The sequence below is a fragment of the Podarcis liolepis genome (genome assembly GCF_965112155.1).
Source record: "Podarcis liolepis genome assembly, chromosome: 10".
NCBI lineage: Eukaryota > Metazoa > Chordata > Lepidosauria > Squamata > Lacertidae > Podarcis > Podarcis liolepis.
The window spans coordinates 5,698,903-5,711,552 of record NC_139562.1 but is presented as its reverse complement, the minus strand read 5'-3'; the positions used below and the strand labels follow the sequence as shown (position 1 = coordinate 5,711,552).

The following is a 12,650-nucleotide window of genomic DNA, read 5'->3' as shown; positions in this document are numbered from 1 at the left end:
TGCTTTCTTTTTTTTTTACATTCAGCTAGCGGGATGTAAATTTAATGGAATAATAAATAAATAAATGCTGTTTGAATTGGAAAACGGAGGTTGTTATAAAAACACCCCTTAGCTGTCCAAGGCTGGAGTTGCATCTCTATTGTTTTCTTTTTCTTTTAATTTCAAAACTTTATAACCCGCCTGCTAGCCCTGTAAGGTCTCTCAATATGGCTTATCCTGGAACAGAAAAAACAACAACAATCCAAAATGCATGATGATGATGATGATGATGATTATTATTATTATTATTATTATTATTGAAAGGTGCCCGGCATAATGTACAAGAGGTAAGTTAATATAATACGATAACCTAAAATGTACAGGAAAATACACACAGGCACACACTCCACCATAAATAGCAGCATTTAAAAAGCTTTGCGAGAACAGAGCTGTCTTGCTTTGGTGCCCAGGACAAAATGGCGGTGCCTGGTGGGCCTCTTTGGGGCGGCTGGAGTCGTGCCACTACCACCAAAAAGGCCCTGCTTCAAAAACTCGTCGCTGTTACCTCCTGTGAAATGGAAACTGAAGCAGAGCCAGGGGCGTAGGAAGGAGGACGGGGGGTGTAATAAATGAACAATTACTGCCCTGCTAGGGTGGTTCATAAAAAACTTTTTTTAAAAAAATGCCGGCTCCAAAGGTCTTATCCTACTACACTAGGGATTATATAGCCATACCTGAAATTTCATGCATATCAGTTAATATCTTGACTCTCCTCCACGAAAATAACTGTTTACTTGGCCGTTTTCATCTGTCGTGAAGGCTGAAATTTCAATTGAGTGCAGCCAAAACACAATCCATCCTGTAGATTTAAGTATCTGTCCACAGCCGCCTCCTTGTTATCAGAGGCCCATAATCCACGTTGTAAGAAAATATGAAATAACGTAAAACTATTTTTGCAGGCCAAAAAATAAGAATCAATTGGGAGGGGGGACAAGAAATTTTTCACACCTTGGAGAGATAAAATCAAGATATGGAAATATGGAAATATTGATGAGAGGCAGGACTGAGATTTGGAAATGCTTTGAGGTCCAGACTGTGGGAAGTCGTAAAATCAAAATTACAATTCAGAAGACAATTGGATGTTTTATTTTAGTTTTTTACTTTTGATTTGATATGTTAATTGGATGTTTTTTATTGAAAAATTTATAAACGCTCCAACAAAACAAAAAAGAAAAGAAATTTTCCACACCGGGTACCACCCGATGACTTTTACTGCTTTCACTGCGCAGCAATCCCTCTTGCTGTTCTGGCTTCTGAGATTCAGAATATTTTTTTTCTTGTTTTCCTCCTCCAAAAACTAGGTGCGTCTTGTGGTCTGGTACGTCTTATAGAGCGAAAAATACGGTACCGTATTTTTCGCCCCATAGGACGCACTTTTCCCCCTCCAAAAATGAAGGGGAAATGTGTGTGCGTCCTATGGGGTGAATGCAGGCTTTCGCTGAAGCCTGGAGAGCGAGAGGCATCGGTGCGCACCGACCCCTCTTGCTCTCCAGGCTTCAGGAAGCTATCCGCAAGCCTTGCAAGCCCGGTGGGAGTACCTGCGGGCTCACAAGGCTTGCGGGCAGCAGCCTGCAGCCCCCGCGAGTGTCCGCAAGCCTTGCGCGCCCAGCAGGAGGTCCCGTCGAGCGCACGAGGCTTGGGGCGGCAGCCTGTCGCCCGAAGCACGGGGAGCCCTCCGGAAGGTGCCCTGTGCTTCGGGCTGGTGAGCGCAAGGCTTGGGGCGGCAGCCAGGGCGGGGGGGGGGGGAATAATTTTTTAAAATTCATTTCCCCCCCAAAAAAACGAGGTGCGGCCTATGGGCGGGTGCGCCCTATAGGACGAAAAATACGGTATTTTTAATCTTTTGCCGGAAGCCGCTCAGAGTGGCTGGGGAAGCCCAGCAAGATGGGCGGGGTGTAAATAATAAATTATCATCATCATCATCAACGGCATCCTGCACATTTTTCTCTCTGTTTCAGGCATAAAAGCATCTCTGGCCTGCTGCAAAAGGATCGACCCAAACGTTAACCTGGATGCCAAGGTATAAAGAGCCATCGTGGGTGCTGCACGGACGCCAGCCAGGAATGCCGCCCCCCAACTTTCTTCCTCCTTTGCAGGCGATGGCGCGGTCAGGATGCGGCCCTCCTGTGTCGCTTTTTCCAGCCGTATCCTCTCTCTCTTGCTGTGTTTGGCAATGGTAGAACTCACACTGGTGAGGTATCATGATCCGGTGGTTCTAGACTTGCCAACTACAGCCTGAGGGTCGAGCCTCAGTCGCCCGTCCTGCGGTCAGGGAGAACGGACCCGCTAGCAAACCGCTCCCTCTGCCAGTGGTCGAGAGCAGGCGCAGACAGAAGTGAAATTCCAAATTCTCTGCCCGCTCAGGGTCACAGAGCAAAGTAGTCCTTCGGAACAGGGGGCTTCCCCAGCGCCACTCTTTGCTTGGGTTCAGGGGCGGTTGCACCGGGCCACTGAAATCTTCTTGTGCCAAGATGATTGTTTCTTCTAACGAGGGATAGAAACTTAAAAAAAATAAAATAGAATTCAAGTTTGTCCTCATTGAAGATGGAGGCTACCATCTTGAATTGCGGATTTATTGTGTATAAATGTTGGCTGCAAGGAGTGTGTTTATGGAGGGCGTGGAGGGGTACCCGGCTCCAAAGATATGGAGTCTTTCGTAAGAAGAGCTTGCGGGATTAGGCCAAAGTGCAGCATCCGTTCTCACGGCGGCCAAAAGAGAAGTCTGCAAGCAAAATCTGAGCACAAGAACATTCTCCGCACTTGCAATTCCCAGCAATGGAGGTGCTGCAGAGAGGCTCAAAATGGACTATTTATTTTTTAAAAAAGATGAATGCTGTTGTCCTCTGTGTCTGGCACTAGTTTTCACAGGGTCTCCGGCACAGATCCGTTCCTAATGTACATTTCCTCTCGCAAGTGCCCCTTGTCCTGCCTCAAGGCAGCAAACTGGTTCCTTGCAAACAAAAAACCACCTCGCCACCCTCCAAATTCTGCGTAACCTTTGAGATATAAGCTTTGAAATTACATGTCGCTGATGCCTTGCAATAAAAGTTCATTCTTTTCTCTGGGGTCCTATTCCTATTTTGCAGAGGGGCAGGAAGAGACCAATTAGGTCTTGAAAAAAATCAGCTAAACTGCTTTGAAAGTCCAGCGGGCTTTCCGCATGGCCAGATTTTTTTCCACAATTGCACTGGGGATATGCTTGGGAGCAGCCCTCTCCTCAAAATGCAAAGGGCTCTTGCACAGTTTCAATCACTGTTAAGGTTAAGGAGACCAGATTCGCCTTCCCCTGCCCCCATTCACCACATTCGCTCTGTCTTGGCCTCAGTGGCCCACCTGTATAATGGGAATAACGAAAAAGCACAAAGTGCAGGTAGGGGGGCAGTAAAGGACTTTGCTAAGTGGAAATGCAACTTAAAAACAGACGTCGTCGCAGCAGCTTCGAGGAACACCATTATACTGAGTCAGACCATTGGTGGATCTAGCCCAGGACTGTCCACACTGGCAGCTCTCTATGGTTTCAAGACAGGGGCCTTAACCTCACTCTAACTGAACATGCCAGGGATAGGAGCTGGGACCTTCTGCATGAGAGGCAGTTGCTCATTCACTGAGATACAGAAGATAGGAAATAATTATTATTTATTATTTGTACCCCGCCCATCTGGCTGGGTCTCCCCAGCCACTCTGGGCGGCTTCCAACAAAGATTAAAAATACATTAAAATGTCACACATTAAAAACTTCCCTGAACATCCTTCAGATGTCTTCTAAATGTCAGGTAGTTGTTTATCTCTTTGATATCTGGTGGTGAAGGACATGATTTATGACCTCCTTATCTGATGAGATCCCTGGAGCAATAGAGACGTTTGAAAGAGTCAAAATGACAGCAGGAAAAATCCCTTTATTTTGTCATGACAAAAAATGGTACAGACACGCGTTTGCCCAATGTCTGCCCCCGAATTCTGAGCGAGCCAGCTTTTTATACATTTGCAGAATACAATACCACCTGATTTCTTGTAAACCACCTGATTTCTGGGAAATCGAAAGTTATAGTAAGTTCCTATTACCATGTAAGGTCTTGGCCTCCCTCTGCCCTGCCATCTCCCACATCACCACGGCCATGTGCATTCCTGAGTCTGCTTATCTCTTTACAACCTTCAATAATAAACATTTGAGCCTCTTCCATCAATGCCAGCCTTGTTCTCCTGACGGACTTCTCCTTTCTCAGAAAGGCCTTGGGGGGGGGGTTGCTATGGCCCTACAGTGGGAGGGCGTTCCACAGGGCAGGGACCACCACTGAGAAGGCCCTCTGCCTGGTTCCCTGTAACGTGGCTTCTTGCAGAGGGAACCACCAGAAGCCCTCGGAGCTGGACCTCAGCGTCCGGGCAGAACGATGGGGGGTGGAGACGCTCCTTCAGGTATACTGGCTTTACCAGACCAATTGGTCCATCTAGATCAGTATTGTCTGGACTGATTGGCAGCAGCTTGCCAGCGTTTCAGACAGGGCATTTTTCTAGCCCTCCCTACAGATTCTGGGGATTGGACCAGAGTCCTTCTGCATAAAAAGCAGGTGTTCTGTCCCTGAGCTGCAGCAGCCCCTCTCCCTTAAAGGGCAGCATTCCCACATTGGCGAGGAGGGCTTCCAGGAGGCCTGTGCCCCAGAACCCCATTGATTTGGAAATCTGCCCTCGTGGAGCTGGAAGAGCAGATCTTCCTGAGGCCAAAGTGATTTCCTAGTACCTGAGGCTGAGCAAAGCACGTTTGCTTTTTTAACCTCCTGTTTCTTCATACCTTCCTGCTCCTGACATAACTTGCCGTAAGGCAAATTACGGATTCCTGCCTCGTTCTCGATGGAAAATGCGCCACACACACACACCCCTTCCACCGTGCAGGTGTTTTGGATGATGGGTCTTCCGCCGGCCTGGGCGTTTCTCCTACTTGCGTGGCTGACGGGAGCCGACAGGTTAAATTATGCATGACCCGGGTTTCGATTTGGACAGGTGTCTCTCGCGGAAACAGGACTGAACAAGACCCCGGGCGCTATCCGGTCAGGAACTACAGAGGGCCCAAAATGAGAGGGGCAGTTTTCATGGAGTTAAGGGGCCTCGCTTCTGAGTTTTGGCTTTTGGATCTGCTCTGCCAAGCACTGAAAATCTTCTTTAAAAAGATGGGGGCCATTCATCCCGCCAAATGAGACCCTACACTGTTAACCACACACAAAGAGATTTCTAAAATCTCACTCAGAAACTGATCGCTTGGCATGCCCTCATTCTCTCTCTCTTTTATTTGACATGCCATCTATTTTTCTTACATTTCCATTCCACCTTTGCACCTTTGGCCAGGTGTTTATTTTAGCTCCTTCCAGTCTAGCCACATACTGGGAGCATTTGAAACAAATAGAGAAAATCAGCCAAAGCAACTGTTTTTAACGCCGGAATGCATCCCTGCCAAGAATGATGTATCTTAGTCCTTTCCTTCATATCCTTTCCAGTTTGTGACAGGAAGGGAGCACAGGTGTGCCTCTGGAGGGCCCACAGGTCTTTGGGGTACTGTCCCTAGATATTTCGCAGACTGCTTTGTTCCAACAGATGCTAACTTTGCTGCGCATCCCAGTTATCCTCTTTCTTTTCTAAGCCTCTGCAGAGAGAAATACCAGCCAGTGCCTGTACACTAGCCTGGTAAATATTCTGCTTCAAAAGAAAAAGTATATTGTTCAATTAACTGGGGTACCTTTTTAAATCAATCAACAGTGCCAAAGTTCAGTGGGTCTTACTCCCAGGTAAGTGGGTTCAGGACTACAGCCTAAAACTCATCATATTTGCCCAAAATGAGCGAAATCTGACCTCAGGTTTCAGCTGTACAGGGAACTAACCTGGTGGACAGGAACCTCAGGCCCAGATGCGGCCCTCCAGGACTCTGCGTCTGGCCCTTGGAATGCTTGCCAAGCCAACCTCTCTTACTGGGCCTGTCCCCCCCCCCTTTTAAGTGCTTTTCCTGGCTGGAATGTGACCTTGAACTCTGATGATGCCTCTGTCGGAGGACAGACAGGTGTACGGACCTGGGCGGGAACTACCTGGTTGCTTATTGCATAAAAGGTAAAGGTAAAGGGGACCCTTGACCATTAGGTCCAGTCGTGGCCGACTCTGGGGTTGCGGCGCTCATCTCTTGATGAAATCAATCACCTTGATTTCAGCAAGGCATTTGACAAGGTGCCCCGTGATATTCTTGTAAAGAAGCTGGTAAAATGCGGTCTTGACTATGCTACCACTCAGTGGATTTGTAACTGGCTGACTGACCGAACCCAAAGGGTGCTCATCAATGGTTCCTCTTCATCCTGGAGAAGAGTGACTAGTGGGGTGCCACAGGGATCTGTCTTGGGCCCAGTCTTATTCAACATCTTTATCAACGACTTGGATGATGGACTCAAGGGCATCCTGATCAAATTTGCAGATGACACCAAACTGGGAGGGGTGGCTAACACCCCAGAGGACAGGATCACACTTCAAAACGACCTTGACAGATTAGAGAACTGGGCAAAAACAAACAAGATGAATTTTAACAGGGAGAAATGTAAAGTATTGCACTTGGGCAAAAAAAATGAGAGGCACAAATACAAGATGGGTGACACCTGGCTTGAGAGCAGTACATGTGAAAAGGATCTAGGAGTCTTGGTTGACCACAAACTTGACATGAGCCAACAGTGTGACGCGGCAGCTAAAAAAGCCAATGCAATTCTGGGCTGCATCAATAGGAGTATAGCATCTAGATCAAGGGAAGTAATCGTGCCACTGTATTCTGCTCTGGTCAGACCTCACCTGGAGTACTGTGTCCAGTTCTGGGCACCACAATTCAAGAAGGACACTGACAAACTGGAACGTGTCCAGAGGAGGGCAACCAAAATGGTCAAAGGCCTGGAAACGATGCCTTATGAGGAACGGCTAAGGGAGCTGGGCATGTTTAGCCTGGAGAAGAGGAGGTTAAGGGGTGATATGATAGCCATGTTCAAATATATCAAAGGATGTCACATAGAGGAGGGAGAAAGGTTGTTTTCTGCTGCTCCAGAGAAGCGGACACGGAGCAATGGATCCAAACTACAAGAAAGAAGATTCCACCTAAACATTAGGAAGAACTTCCTGACAGTAAGAGCTGTTCGACAGTGGAATTTGCTGCCAAGGAGTGTGGTGGAGTCTCCTACTTTGGAGGTCTTTAAGCAGAGGCTTGACAACCATATGTCAGGAGTGCTCTGATGGTGTTTCCTGCTTGGCAGGGGGTTGGACTCGATGGCCCTTGTGGTCTCTTCCAACTCTATGATTCTATGATTCTATGATTCTATGATCTCGCTTTATTGGCCAAGGGAGGCGGCGTACAGCTTCCGGGTCATGTGGCCAGCATGACTAAGCCGCTTCTGGCAAACCAGAGCAGCGCACGGAAACGCCGTTTACCTTCCCGCCAGAGCGAGTTCCCCGCCGGAGCAGTACCCATTTATCTACTTGCACTTTGAGGTGCTTTCGAACTGCTAGGTTGGCAGGAGCAGGGACTGAGCAACGGGAGCTCACCCCGTCGTGGGGATTCGAACCACCAACCTTCTGATTGGCAAGCCCTAGGCTCAGTGGTTTAACCCATAGCGCCACCCGTGTCCCATAACACTGGGGCTAGCAGCTAATAAAAGTTTGGGTTCTCTTTTGTGTGGGGCTTCCATCTTGTTTCACCTTGTGGCAGGTGGGAGTCCTGTCGCGACAGTCTTCAATAAAGACCAAGCCTACTGGCTGCTGTTTTGCTCTGGTATTCCTGGCTGGTGTCCTTGCTTTTTTGTCCAAGGGAGCCTTCAGATTTCTCCGTTAACATCCTCCTCCACGAATTTGTTGACCCCTGGTTTAAAGGTAAAGGGTAAAGGGACCCCTGACCATTAGGTCCAGTCATGACCAACTCTGGGGTTGCGGCGCTCATCTCGCTTTATTGGCTGAGGGAGCCGGCGTACAGCTTCCGGGTCATGTGGTCAGCAGGACTAAGCCGCTTCTGGCGAACCATAGCAGCGCACAGAAACACCGTTTATATTCCCGCCGGAGCGGTGCCTATTTATCTACTTGCACTGGCATGCTTTTGAACTGCTAGGTTGGCAGGAGCAGGGACCGAGCAACAGGAGCTCACCCTGTCGTGGGGATTCGAACCACCAACCTTCTGATCTGCAAGCCCAAGAGGCTCAGGGGTTTTAACTATACGGACCTTTGTCGGCAAGGTGATGTCTCTGTTTTTTAAGATGCTGTCTAGGTTTGCCATTGCTTTTCTCCGAAGAAGTAGGCGTCTTTTAATTTAGTGACTGCTGTCACCGTGATCATGGAACCCAAGAAAGTAAAATCTCTCACTGCCTCCATTTCTTCCCGTGGAAGACAGGAGGGCCTGGCATGCTCTGGTCCATGGGGTTCACAAAGAGTCGGGCACGACATTGTTCGAGCCCCACATTGAGCAAAAGATTCCTATTTTCCCCCAATTTTTTTAAATTGATTTTCCACATTTATAACAAATAAAACACACAAAAGAAAACACAACAATACTAAAAAAATATGAAAAAACAAAACCAAACCAAATATATAAACTCTTATTACTTCTAAGACCCAATCTAGCTTTCATTGTTATCTGACTTTGTCAACCCCGCCCAACTGAATTTCATTGTATCACCTTGTAACAGTTCTCCAAAATCATCTTTCTAATAAAATTAACTCCTTCAATTTACTATCATCTTCTCTTTTCTTAATAGTCTAAATCCATGATGCTTTGCAACTCATTCTTATTCTAATCCTAAGCCTATTTGGTACTTTCAGGTGACTTCTAATTATCTTATATTACAATATTTAGCTAAATAATCTTTAAATTTCTTCCAATCTTCTTGGTATTCCTCTTCTTTCTGGTCGCGGATTCTTCCAGTCAGGTCGGCCAGCTCCAAAAAGTCCAACATCTCCATCTGCCATTCTTCAACAGTTGGTATTTCTTGCGATTTCTAGTTTTTAGCTAATAGCTGCACATTGAGCAAAAGATTTTTGCATTGCAGGGGGTTGGACTAGATGACCCTTGTGGTCCCATCCAACTCTGCAATTCCATTATTCTTTCTTCCTGATTTCTCCATAATTTCCCCGCCCCCACCCTGCCTGCCGTGACATATCCCCTCCTCCTTTTTCACCTCCATCTTCCTCCTCCAGTCCGCTCTTCACTGTAACAGGTAAGGCGCTAATGCAAATAATTCCTGTTTACCGCCAGCCGGGCCTTGCAGCCGAAATCGAAATCTAGGCCACCGCCGGCTGATGGTGGCGCTTTCAGAATAAGCTGTTTGGATAGTGGATGAGGACTGGATTAAGGGCCGAAGGCTGTCAGCACTTAAAAATAATGTCAGATTCACAGCTGATGCGGGGGAGGGATGAGAGAGAGGGATGAGGGGTCTCGCCATGCAAGGCTTATGGGGCAAGACGGGGATTGGATGGGGTTGCCAAGCAACCGGTCTTTTACTGGTCCCATTAAGAAAACTCTATCAGTTCGGGCAAGGGCTGAATGCGTGCAAATGCAATGAACCCTAAATGTAAAGCTTTGCCGCCACAAATAGAGCACAAACTATTTTTACATGCCACCCAAAACTCTGAGCAGTGAGGGACTCAAAGGTTTTAGGTACGCAGCCCGGGCCTTGGAATGAAGGTCATCTGAGACTGTGGCGTCTTTGGGATATATGTCCCCCCCAAAAAAAAAATTTATTTTATTCATTTTATAACACAAACAGAAAAAAACAAACAATACAAATTCTTGCCTTATCCTTATTTTTTCTAAACATTGTTAGGTGAGCTTCCCCAAGTCCCCCCCCCACCTGATTTTCATTTTACCTCTTCTTTAGCAGTTTCATATATCATAAATTTAAACCATTTTTTTTATCACGCTTACTTTTACCATAAAAATCTCCACATTTTATCACTTACAAATAATACTATTTTAAAACACACTATCTTCTACTTCTAACCCTACAGCCTATATCCACTTCCAAAGCTATTTTAAGATTTAAATATCCATGCAGACCCTCTCAGGTGCTGAGATTTGCAGAGGAGACCCCCTTGGTAGATCTTCCACTCTCAGGGGCTGAGGATTATTATGATGGCCTGGGAGAGGGCCTTCTCGGTGGTGGCCCCATAGCCAATAAACTAATAGGCTGATAGTTCTGGGGGTTGTGTTTGTCACCTTCTTTGTGAATTGGGATGATAATACTCTGGTTCCAACCCTTGGGGAAAGTGCCAGTACAGTTTATATAAGAAATTAATTTTGCTAGGAGGGGAGACATCACCACTCATAATTATTCGTAAAGACCGCTGAAGGGTTCATGTCTTCTCCAGGAGCTTTATCAGTCATTAAGGCACCTATAAGATCGCTTAAGGGATGCGGGTGCCACTGTGGGTTAAACCACTGAGCCTAGGACTTGCCGATCAGAAGGTTGGCGGTTCGAATCCCCGCAATGGGGTGAGCTCCCGTTGCTTGGTCCCTGCTCCAACCAACCTAGCAGTTTGAAAGCACGTCAAGGTGCAAGTAGATAAATAGGTACCACTCCGGCGGGAAGGTAAACGGTGTTTCGGTGCGCTGCTCTGGTTTGCCAGAAGCAGCTTAGTCCTGCTGGCCACATGACCCAGAAGCTTTACGCCTACTCCCTTGGCCAGTAAAGCGAGATGAGCGCCACAACCCCAGAGTCGGCCACAACTGGACCTAATGGTCAGGGGTCCCTTTACCTATGTATCTGAAAGGCCACCTCTTTCTTCCATGCAGACCCTCTCAGGTGCTGAGATTTGCAGAGGAGACCCCCTTGGTAGATCTTCCACCCTCAGGGGCTGAGGATTATGATGGCCTGGGAGAGGGCCTTCTCGGTGGTGGCCCCATAGCCAATAAACTAATAGGCTGATAGTTCTGGGGGTTGTGTTTGTCACCTTCTTTGTGAATTGGGATGATAATACTCTGCTTCCAGCCCTTCGGGAAAGTGCCAGTACAGTTTATATAAGAAATTAATTTTGCTAGGAGGGGAGACATCACCACTCATAATTATTCCTAAAGACCTCTGAAGGGTTCATGTCTTCTCCAGGAGCTTTATCCGTCATTAAGGCACCTATAAGATTGCTTACTTCTTGTTCTGAAACGGGGCCATTATGGTGTCAATGTTAGCAGGTCCTGAATTGTAGTTGGCCCACTGTCACCATCACTTTCAAAGATTTTGCTGAAGTAAACACGCCAAGTATTAGCAGAGATAAAAGCATCTAACGTAGGATTAAAACCTGTATCTGAAATCAGGTTCCAGAACTGTCTACCCCTTTCTAAGGCTGCCATTCCCAACTCTTTCCACTGAGTGATCAGGAATGATCTCTCCACCTTAGTAGTTCCTTATAATTTGATAAGAAGCCAAAGTTTTTAGGTTAATTCTTGTCTGTGTCTGTCTTACCCTCCTGGTTAGTTGAGCCAAATTCTATTTTTTTGTTCACCTGCACTCATTATCGCACCAACCCAATTTGCCCCAAAATCCTTGCTGGATGAGTGACCCGGTTTAGTTAAAAGCGGTCTTAGATCTGCAGAGATGGACACAATGCCTTCAAAGGGATCCTTGATGAACTGGACTTCAGCAAACAAAAACTTATGCCGGAATATTGTTCCATGCACCGCAATCTCTGAGCAGCGGGAGATTCCCTCTCTTTCCTCTTTCTCCTTCTGTGATGGAACCCCTATTTGGGGATTTCCCTTGGGTTTTTTTTTCTGGCCCACGTAGGACCAGTCTGGATAGTTGGCCTTGGTGAAGGATTTGACGGTTCCGTCCCCAAAAAGTTTTTGATTTGCGTTTCTGCTGAAAAGAGGCTGCATTTTAATGTTGTATTTTAATCTTGTTTTTAAGCTGTATTTTAATCAATTGTTTTTATACCTGGTGTCAGCTGCTGGGCAGGGCGGGGTCTAAACAGAAATCGTGTTCCGGCGGCGCGGCAGCAGCAGGAGACCCCCCATTAGCTAAAGTGGTGCTTCAGGTTAAGAACAGTTTCAGGTTAAGAACGGACCTCCAGAACGAATTAAGTACTTAAGCCGAGGTACCACTGTATAGGGTTTTATTTATACACACATATAAATCAGCCCTGAGCGCTCACTGGAAGGACAGATCGTGAAGCTGAGGCTCCAATACTTTGGCCACCTCATGAGAAGAGAAGACTCCCTGGAAAAGACCCTGATGTTGGGAAAGATGGAGGGCACAAGGAGAAGGGGACGACAGAGAATGAGATGGTTGGATGGTGTTCTTGAAGCTACTAGCATGAGTTTGATCAAACTGCGGGAGGCAGTGGAGGACAGAAGTGCCTGGCGTGCTCTGGTCCATGGGGTCACGAAGAGTCGGACACGACTAAACGACTAAACAACAACAATAAATCATGAGCTTAAGTTGGAAGGGCTTGCCAGTGGCGTAGCGTGGGTTGTCAGCACCCAGGGCAAGGCAAGTAATTTGCGCCCCCTAACCCGTGGATTTGCGCCCCCTAACCCGTGGATTTGCGCCCCTTACCCTAACCCCCAGATGTTGCGCCCGGTGCGGCCGGCCCTCCCTGCACCCCCCATGCTACGCCACTGGGGCTTG

The 12,650-nt window shown here is 47.2% G+C and overlaps 1 long non-coding RNA gene across 1 annotated transcript; it reads left to right on the top strand.

Annotated features, from left to right (window-relative positions):
• The first annotated feature begins 276 nt into the window (after nucleotides 1-276).
• On the top strand, nucleotides 277-3,104 carry LOC310687073. The gene is made up of 2 exons (XR_014516190.1): nucleotides 277-326; nucleotides 1,998-3,104. It is a non-coding gene; the product is annotated as an uncharacterized lncRNA (long non-coding RNA).
• The last annotated feature ends 9,546 nt before the right edge of the window (nucleotides 3,105-12,650 follow it).